Raw genomic sequence first — 10,000 nt, 5'->3', positions numbered from 1 at the left:
TATATATATATATATATATTTATATATATATATACTGTACATATACATGTTATATATATGTATGTATATGTGTTTGTATATGTATATATCTATAGGGTGACTGTAAAATATTTCTGTTAAAACAGAATTCCATCTAATATCAGGAGCCCATAAAAACGCCAAAATGTAGAAAGTAAATGCTATATTTCAGAGACTGAACTGTCTCTCTCCTCAGGCAAAGTAGTGAATGAGAAAAAGTTACTGAAAAGCGGTATTTATACCAGAAGGTCCTTAGGTCAGCCGTTATGTCACTCCAGTCGACAATTTCTCTTTAATCTTCCTAATCGCTGGTCGGAGAAAGATTTTACCTGTAATATCTGAATCCCAGGATTCTCTTGAAAGGTTCATCTTGTTTCTTTGTTTAATCAAAGCTGATCCCACCATCTGGCTTTTGAACCGACATTTGCTGCTATATATATATATATATATATATATATATATATATATATATATATATATATATATATATATATATATATATATATATATATATTTATATATATATATATTACTAAAAGGATCCCATTCAAACTAGATAGTATCTAATGGAGTTTTTTATTCAGAAAAGGTTACAAGCTTTCTTGGACAAACAGTCCACATTATCAAGTATCCCTCCATTAGATACCATCCAATTTGAATGAGGTCCTTTTAGTAATTCTACTAATGCACAGAACAATTGTGTATGTGATAAAATTATATATATATATATATATATATATATATATATATATATATATATATATATATATATATTATATATATATATATATATATATATATATATATATATATATATATATATATATATATATATATGTATATAGTTTACAATTCCCTCATGGAATTAAGAAGTTACGAAAGCCGACAAGGGTGCGAATTGTACACATTTTCAGTCCCTTCAAAATACACTTGCTACGTATGTTAGTTCCGTGGCATCGCATTTCCTCCAGTTTCCGGTAACAGTAATGTATTGTAGCGTTGCCATTAGATCATAATTTGGGTATTGATTAGTCGTGGGGAGAATGGGAATAAATGGTGTTAGGTTACATAGCAGCAGATGTTGTGGGAATAAAGTTAGGGTATTCTGATTTGTTATGGCAAGGGGAGGAATATTTTCAAAATATGATGTATTATTATGCCCCTTTGTTTAAATTAGCTAAGAGAGAGAGAGAGAGAGAGAGAGAGAGAGAGAGAGAGTCTTATGAACGATTTAACCCTAGTGGGGTGAGGTTTTCTGTCGAGGCCTTCTCGTTATAATGTTGTGCGTTTTATCAGAGCAGTCTCTCTCTCTCTCTCTCTCTCTCTCTCTCTCTCTCTCTCTCTCTCTTTTTCGAACTGCGACCCACAACAGTCTCTTAACAACTGTGTAGCTAGGTCACTACTTAGTTCAACAGAGGCACACAGGATATGGTATAGAATGGGCTCGTCTGCCCCTTCTCGTCTCGATGGAGAGAGAGAGAGAGAGAAAGAAATTAAAACTGATTTTATCTTACAAAAGAAAAGAATTATAATGAAGTCTTTTAAGAGGAGGTATGAGACTTAATTTCGTGACCAGCCAAATCATTTCTTTTATTATCAGAACCATGAAGCAATTTGGCAAATAGTTGAATACTCACTTATCCAGCAGTTCCAACATTTCACGAATATCCATGTCCTCAATTCCTCATGACTTTACGGCATCGAAGTAATTACTTTATGACCAAAGCAAGTAAAGGCTAACTCTAACACAGACAGATGTGTTATTCATCCATATCGTTCGCGCTCTCCTTCCTGAGATTTTCCAACTACCCTTTTCCTGCCCGAGGAGGAATTTATTTAACTGGCGCCTGATTCTGGAAGAGGGTATTGTATTTGTAATGACGACGGGTATTGTTTTTCATTATCTTTTTTTATTTTGGCAACCGTCATGTGTTGAAAACACTCCGAAATATCTGTCTTGTTACGCTGACTCGTGCCTTTGTGAAACCCGGGTGAATTGTTTATTTCGTAAATATCCTCCTCTTTTTTCTCTTTTGCAATATTTTGCTCCCCGATTCTCTTTGAAGTGAAAGGTACCTTTGAAGAGGTTAGAGTTTACCGACGGCTTTTGTTTTAATTATTAATTATTATTATTATTATTATTATTATTATTATTATTTAGAAGGTGAACCCTATTCATATGGAACAAGCCCACAGGGGCCATTGGCGGCTTTAAATGCAAACTTCCAAAGAGTATGGTGTTCATCAGGAAGAAGTGAGAGGGGTTAAATGGAAATACAGAAAGAAGAGATCTTATATATTAGAAAAATAAAAATAAAATAATAAATAGATAAATAGATAGAAGTGTATTAAAATGCAAGGGGAATAGTATTAGGGTGGTAATGCATTGCATCTTCGCTTGAACTTCTTAAGTTCCAATTGCATGGCATCCTCTGGGAGGCAGTTCACCAGCCGAATTATGGCCATGTGCATAAAACCTGATCCGTGTTGTTTTTCCTGCGTACTGTAGTTTGGGATGCGGTAAAGTATAAGACAAACCCCCAAATATCGTAAATGAAGGATAAATCTGTAAAACAAACTAGCCCACTTTGTATGAGGAACCACAGTTGTGACCCCTAACCGTGGGCAGTATAAGTTAAGTATATCTTAGTTTAACCAGATCACTGAGCTGGTGACCTTAACAAACTGTCATTATTTAATTTCCCGCTCATGTTTGATTAACGGTAGGTATGACCTTTGAACCATTCTTTGTGGAGTTATCATGGTTTGGAAGTTCACGAAAGGCCTTTTTATTAAAACGTTGATAAGTTAGAGTGTTTATAATGTCTTGTTCCTCTATGTTTTTAAATTTATACTAGGATCTGTTTTTTAATGATAATGTTTTGTTCCTTTATGTTTTTAAATTTATATACTAGGGTCTGTTTTTTTATTGATTAAATTGCATTTGTTTTTCCTCATTGTTTTGAAGCCACTGGTAACGATGGTCAAAGACTGGCATGTGATTTTGTACCTGTTCAAAGGCTCGTTAACGGATATAAGTGTTCAAAAGGTATAAGTGGAGGATCAATTAAAAATAAGGAAAAGCTGAAGCCTCAATATTTTGCATAACTTTTTTGTGTTGTGTCAATTCAGTGTTTTTATAGGATAACTAAGCTTGCACTTCAGAAACCTTCACGTGCAAAATTTGAATGCTTTCCTTATTCCTTAAGGTAACTAACTTGCCTTCGTTGGTAAGGAATTTCAAACTAAAGATGGTCAAAAAAAAAAAAAAAAAAAAATGACGCGTATCACGCTTAAGAAAATATGATATCCTACCTACCTTTTTTAACGGAAGAGTCTAAGGGACAGCATGAAACCAGTGTCCCCATGAAAAATGAGACCCCAAGTATTGACGTGTTGCACTGCATCGCTGTGGCGTCCTGTGCGTGACACGGTTCCGTAAAAAAAGAACTTGTGCCGTGATGGCGGAATTTAGGACCGGGGAGAAGGGGGAGGGGGTTGTTGTGGGGCCTGTTGCGTATTTGGGCAGGGTACGTGGTTCTTACTATTTTGGGGGTATGGGAAAGTGGTCGCCACTATCGGTGTGATTAACGGTAGTACCTAGACCGTGGGTATGGCTTTATAAGGAAGTCAGTTTCGTCAGGGTACGTGCCCAGGTTATGTAGATCATTGAGATTGATGTTGACTTCTTTGAAGGTAGTTGCCCTCTGTTGATGGGGAAGAACGAAACTCACAAAAAAAGGAGTCCAGGTGTTAGATTTAAATTTTTTTTTCTTAAAGTTGCATGACTTTGGGATAATCGTCGTTTTTTATGACTTCCATTCGTCTCTCATGATGGTAAGTAAAGAATTTAGGCTATTTTTATTCATAATTACAAGCACTTTGAATCTCCCCCCCCACACTCTCTCTCTCTCTCTCTCTCTCTCTCTCTCTCTCTCTCTCTCTCTCTCTCTCTCTCACACACACACACACACACACACACACACACACACACACACACACACACACACTAAGACACCCAGTGGTATTACTGTTGTTAGTTTTTATATGGAATTTTGCTGGCCAAAGCAACGCAAATCTTATCAGGAAGGGAAAAAAATCTGGACTTTTTACCCACCACCGCCAGTTCATGGTTCATTCCAGAATTCCAATAACTTGTTAATTTGAAGAGGAATCTGTATCTCTCCTCTCTGGGTTAGACCTGCTCTCTCTCTCTCTCTCTCTCTCTCTCTCTCTCTCTCTCTCTCTCTCTCTCTCTCTCTCTCTCTCTCTCTCTCTCTCTCTCTCTCTCTCTCTCTCTCTCTCTCTCTCTCCTGGGTATCTAAGGCTTGGCTTATAAGGGCACTAATTATACCTCTCTGTTAGGATGATGACCTTTGCATATGTATAAAAAAACAGGTGTTTGCATACAAAAGTGTGCGTTTGACTTTGCAGTTTCATTGTCTCACTGTTGTTAGCAGAACAAATATAGAATCATTAGAGCTGCGAGCGTTTTTAACGGGCCAAAGGAAAAAATTAATGATGTTTTCAAAAACATGTCCCGCCTTCGAGATGTGTCCTTTTAAACATGTGCGTGTGTGTGTATGTGTGTTTTTGTGAAGTGAACATTGTGTGCAATTTAGACATGTTTTGAGTTATTCTCTGAATTGTCTGATTTTAATTTCACATATTTATGAATCGTTTTCATCGTATATAAGGAATGAATTATTTTAGTCTGTTAATTCTTGTGTTAATAGTCAGAAAAATTTTTAACCAAAGTTCCCCCCCCCCTTTCGTTTGGGGGCTCATTGAAGCCTTTACAATGATGATGATGAATTGATAATCATAGTGATGAAGATAATGATGATGAAGATAATGCTGATGATGATTTTCATCATATTACCGAGGTCGTAAGTCTCCTGGTGATTTCTCATAGCGTCGTTTCTTAGTAAGGAAGCTTCATTAATTTCATGCTAGAGAGAGTAATGAAATTCCTCCGAGTCTGAGTTTATTCCCGAGAGGAGGGGCTTTCTTTGGGAATGTTTTCGAACCGGGAGGTTTGGAAAAAATAAGAAAAAAAATGTCGAAATAAAAACTGTGTTGACGGTGATGGAAATGAAGGCTTTCCATTGCTTTCATCTCAGAGATCAAGTGGGAAAACTAATGGCTCTCTCTCTCTCTCTCTCTCTCTCTCTCTCTCGGATTATAGTACATAATAATAAATGCATTATTTTAATGTACAAGAACCTTATATAGTGGTGGAAGTTTAAATCTCTCTCTCTCTCTCTCTCTCTCTCTCTCTCTCTCTCTCTCTCTCTCTCTCTCTCTCTCTCTCTCTCTCTCTCTCTCTGCAATTAGAAATACTTGAGCCTTGTAAATCGAGTCTTTATCTTATCTCCCTGACCTTTATAGTTTTGTGGTTCCAGTTAATAGATAATTAACAGAAGGAAATGAAAGAGTTAGATCCTCTCTCTCTCTCTCTCTCTCTCTCTCTCTCTCTCTCTCTCTCTCTCTCTCTCTCTCTCTCTCTCTCTCGAAATTTTCTTATGGTTTTAAAATTACTTGGCACGGAAGTGAGAGATTTGGAATGGACAAGTTTGTGGTTTGAGGTTTCTCCTGTATTAAAGACTGATAGTTTTCCTGTTTTTTGGAATTGTATTTGAAATAGCGGTAGTTCCGTTTCTCCTCTCGTATGAAATATGAGAAATTCCTCTTCGCCCGACTTAGTGAGAGAACAGCAATCTGAAATATTGTGGTGTGTGATTTACTAAAATATTTCAGAGTGGAGAAACGACTGAAAAATTCTCTTCCTCAGAGAAATTCTTCCTGAAAGTGGGCCAATCTTCGTTTCCTCCTCTCCTTTTTCTTCCCTTTTTTTGTGTGTGCAAATGTTTGGAATAGGAAGACTGGATCGTATTGGGTTAAGAATTCATGGAAATCTTGGAACCTATTTTTTTTACAAATGGAAGTTTTTTTTTCTTTTTACTGAGGTTTTGAACTTGTTAAAGCCAGAGGACTGATTTTTTTACAAATGGAAGTTCTTTTCTTTTTACTGAGGATTTTTCGAAAGACTGGGTTTCGTAAAAGCCGATTGATCACTTTAGAAGAAACTTGAGTTTACGAAATATTTATGAGGACTTTGATTGCAGACATTTCGTAAGAAAAAGGATATTTTGGGGCGTCGTTAGTTTTCAAAGCTTTTGTAAAGCTGTAATACGAAATATAGATTTTAGGTTATGTTTGTATAAAAAAATTTTAATTCATTGGTTTTCTGGTATTTCAGAAATATCAGGTTTTGAAAATAACTTCAAGACTTACTGTACATAGTCGCTTACTCCTGTACTGGACGGATTTTTTAATGTTTAATGGTTTTCTGGCTTTTGAGAAATATCAGGTTCTGAATAGACTTTAAGACTTACATGATGTCTCTAATTCCTGTGCGGGATGGATTTTTTTAATGTTTTCAAGTTTAAAAAGTTTTTATCGTATCTTAATAGTCAGCATTTATTGGGTTTTAAATTCTTAGCGTTGGAGATGACTCTGACAGTCACCTGCCATCATGTAGCTTTCACCTGTTTTACATTTTGAAGGACCACCTCCCGAGGAACGAAATAGGAGGTTGGTGGTGAACTCGAGCCAGGCACAGAAAAATTGTTAAACCCAAAGGTATTTAATGTTTTTATAAAATATAGTTAGCTGTGATTTACTGCTGTTGTATACTTCTTATTCCTAAAGGCTGGTTCCTTTTTGAACAGTTTAGTTTCTATCAGTGTGTGTGTGCATGTGTGTGTGTACTATATATATATATATATATTTATATATATATATATATATATATATATATATATATATACATATATATATATATACATATATATATACATATATATATGCACACATATATATACACATATATATAGATAGATAGATAGATAGATACCTTTATATCATGTGTTTGAATGAGTCACTCTGTATCACTAAGATTGACCCCAATCTTATATTGGCAAATAATGGACGATCGTTATATTGTCTGTGTCATGTCTTGATCTTCCTAATTTTTCCTTAAGAAAAAGATCGACATTCTAATTGTTGGTACACCAAAGAGGATCCTTAGTGCATCCCAGAATTTCCTGGAATACACTTTACATGTCTCGGGATTCATTAACGTTACCGTTTTCGGTAACCTAATTAGCAGTTTTTCAGGGGCACGCATCAAACCCCCTCCCCCCGCAAAAAAAAGTTTCGCTCCCTGTGTTTTTTTCTTTTTTTTTTCTTCGTATAAGATGCCCTTTCTTACGTATTGGGGTACTGTAATCACTGCGTCTTCTAGCATTTTTTTTTTTTTTTTATAAAATCTTGTGGTACGGGAATAACACGAGTTCAAATAGATTGAGAGAGAATGGTTCAGAAGTACATGTCCTGAAAAGTTTAATTCGTGGAATTAATTGTAACCTCAGACGACTACTCACATAAGTAGAAGGGACTGTTTGTCTCATACACTTGTCAGTTGTGAAATAAACATTTTTTTTACATCATAAAGAAATTAATAACATGGTTTAATATTGGAACTGTAGGATGATTAATTTTTTGTAGGATTTATTGGATGGTTCCGTTGATGCTGGACTGAGAATGATCTCAGTTTTAGGCCTTAGGAGAAATTGTAAAATTTACTTGCTTCGATCAGGATCAAGTTTAATAGTTTGATTTTATATGTATTACACTAGCTGAACAACCCGGCATTGCCCGGGAAAACTCAGAATGACAGGAAAGTAAAGTGTGGTATGGTGTTGATTAAGCTGATGTTTTAAAGCAATGAATTCTAGACAGAATTACTAATCACAGGAAAGAAAAGCTTTTTCAATGATAGTACACACACTTTACATACAAGAATTCAAAGGAGATGCAGGGAAATTTTTTTAAGTGTGGTTGCAATTACAGTCACGTTACTCAGCCCGACACTGAGCGAGAAAGTGTGCGAACCTGCATTCCCAACAATCCACGTTTCACAGTAGTCCAAAAGTGTTATCCTATGGCAGGGTTTTTGCCGAGACCCGCGGTAAATAAAGTACCTAGGAGGTCGTGGGTAGGGTTTGAAACCTATTAGAAAACCTTCCTTGGGTCAATTGAGGGTCGTGTGAAAATTTCGTGTAGATCGGTCAAGCGGTTCGGATTTCTGTATAGCACAAGTTGACAAACATAGTTACATTCAATTATATATATATATATATATATATATATATATATATATATATATATATATATATATATATATATATATATATATGTGTATGTGTGTGTGTGTGTGTGTGTGTGTGTGTATGTGTATGCAATATATATATATATATATATATATATATATATATATATATATATATATATATATATATATATATATATACATATATATATATTATAAATACATATATATATATATATATATATATATATATATATATATATATATATACATATATATATATATATATATATATATATCAAATATATTTTCATATGCATTTTTTAGTTAACCACCGTCCTCGAACCAGCGACGGACGAGGAATCATTTTTAAAGAGAGGGTAAAGCAGTCCATCAACCCACCCGTAGTTTACGCTGTTGTGGAATCGGGGGAATCTCCTTCAGGTTTTGCAAGTTCCGAATTGATTGCTTCTGACGGAGTAATCGCAGGCGGTCTGCATCATCGTCGCCGGAGTCCTTTGAAGTCGCGGGTTTAGCTCGATACCTTCTCTCCTTTCATTTCCTGGCTTATTATTCTCTATCGTTTCTCGGTAATTAATCTTTTCATCCTCTCAACGTTCATTGTTTTAGTAGGTGGTACGTGTTCAGGGTTTTGAAGAGTCCCCAATGAATATATATATATATATATATATATATATATATATATATATATATATATATATATATATATATATATATATATATGTATGTATGTATGTATGTATGTATGTATGTATGTATGTATGTATGTATGTATGTATATGCAATGACTGTGTAAAAAAAAATCAGATTGGGTGTAGGTCCTGACCCGTTTCGGCTTTATTTCTAAGTTAGTGACTCGAAAATAGTCTAAACCGGCCAGAACCTACACCCAGTCTCTTGTTTTTCACCTGTGTGTGTGTGTGTGTATGTATATATGTGTATATATATATATACGAGTATATATTATATGTATGTATGTACACAATTTGTAATTATAAAAGGTTTGAGATTATTTTCAATTCCTTTACCAACGTTACTTCCTACTCTCTTTCAAGATTGCATTACTGGATAACGACCCACATATCATGTGTGAATGGCGATTCACGCTACATTGCCAGCAGAGATGAAATTTTTAGATTTTCTCTCTTCCCTTTCTGTTCCCTTCCAGTCCATAGAAGTTGACACGTTCTCTCCTCCTCCGTTGGAAACACGCACTTGGCTGTGCCTTTTGATGATCTGGGATAATTGTATTCCAAAGGAGGACTTGCGCATTGAATTCAGATGTTGTTGAGTTTCGGTCCTAAACGTGTTGTGGTTCTCGAAAACAGCGACGTGAATGCATAGAAAGAAATACATAAAACCAACATTTCTGCTAATCCCTCTGAAAACTTGTTTTTTTTCTTTTGAATACTTAGAAAAAAATACATAAAAACCAACATTTCTGCTAATCCCTTTGAACATTTCACTCCTGTTTTTTCCTGAAGGAAAAAGGAGAGAAGTTGAAAGAAACCTAAATAAAACTGGGCAAAAATATATTCCGGGAGAAGAGACGTGAGTTTAAAGAAAGAGAATAATGAGCGAAACCCTTTTTATTTTCTTGTTTAGGATTATAAGTGTGAGGGGAGGGGTGGGAGTTATGCGCAAATGGATGCATGTATGTGCATGCATCTTTTAAAAACAAACAAAGTGTTATGATGTCACTACTCAATTTAATCCCGAGAAAGAAGAGATTTTTATTCAAGAGAAAAAGGAAAAAAAATTGAGAGGACAAAATAATTTCTCGGA

General features: G+C 35.0%; 1 protein-coding gene across 1 annotated transcript in view; it reads left to right on the top strand.

Annotated features, from left to right (window-relative positions):
- Positions 1-10,000, top strand: part of LOC136836617 (atypical protein kinase C-like) — a 289,297-nt gene that overhangs the window by 137,153 nt on the left and 142,144 nt on the right.

Source organism: Macrobrachium rosenbergii, chromosome 4 (genome assembly GCF_040412425.1).
Source record: "Macrobrachium rosenbergii isolate ZJJX-2024 chromosome 4, ASM4041242v1, whole genome shotgun sequence".
Taxonomy (NCBI): domain Eukaryota; kingdom Metazoa; phylum Arthropoda; class Malacostraca; order Decapoda; family Palaemonidae; genus Macrobrachium; species Macrobrachium rosenbergii.
This window is presented reverse-complemented; position numbering and strand designations above follow the sequence as displayed.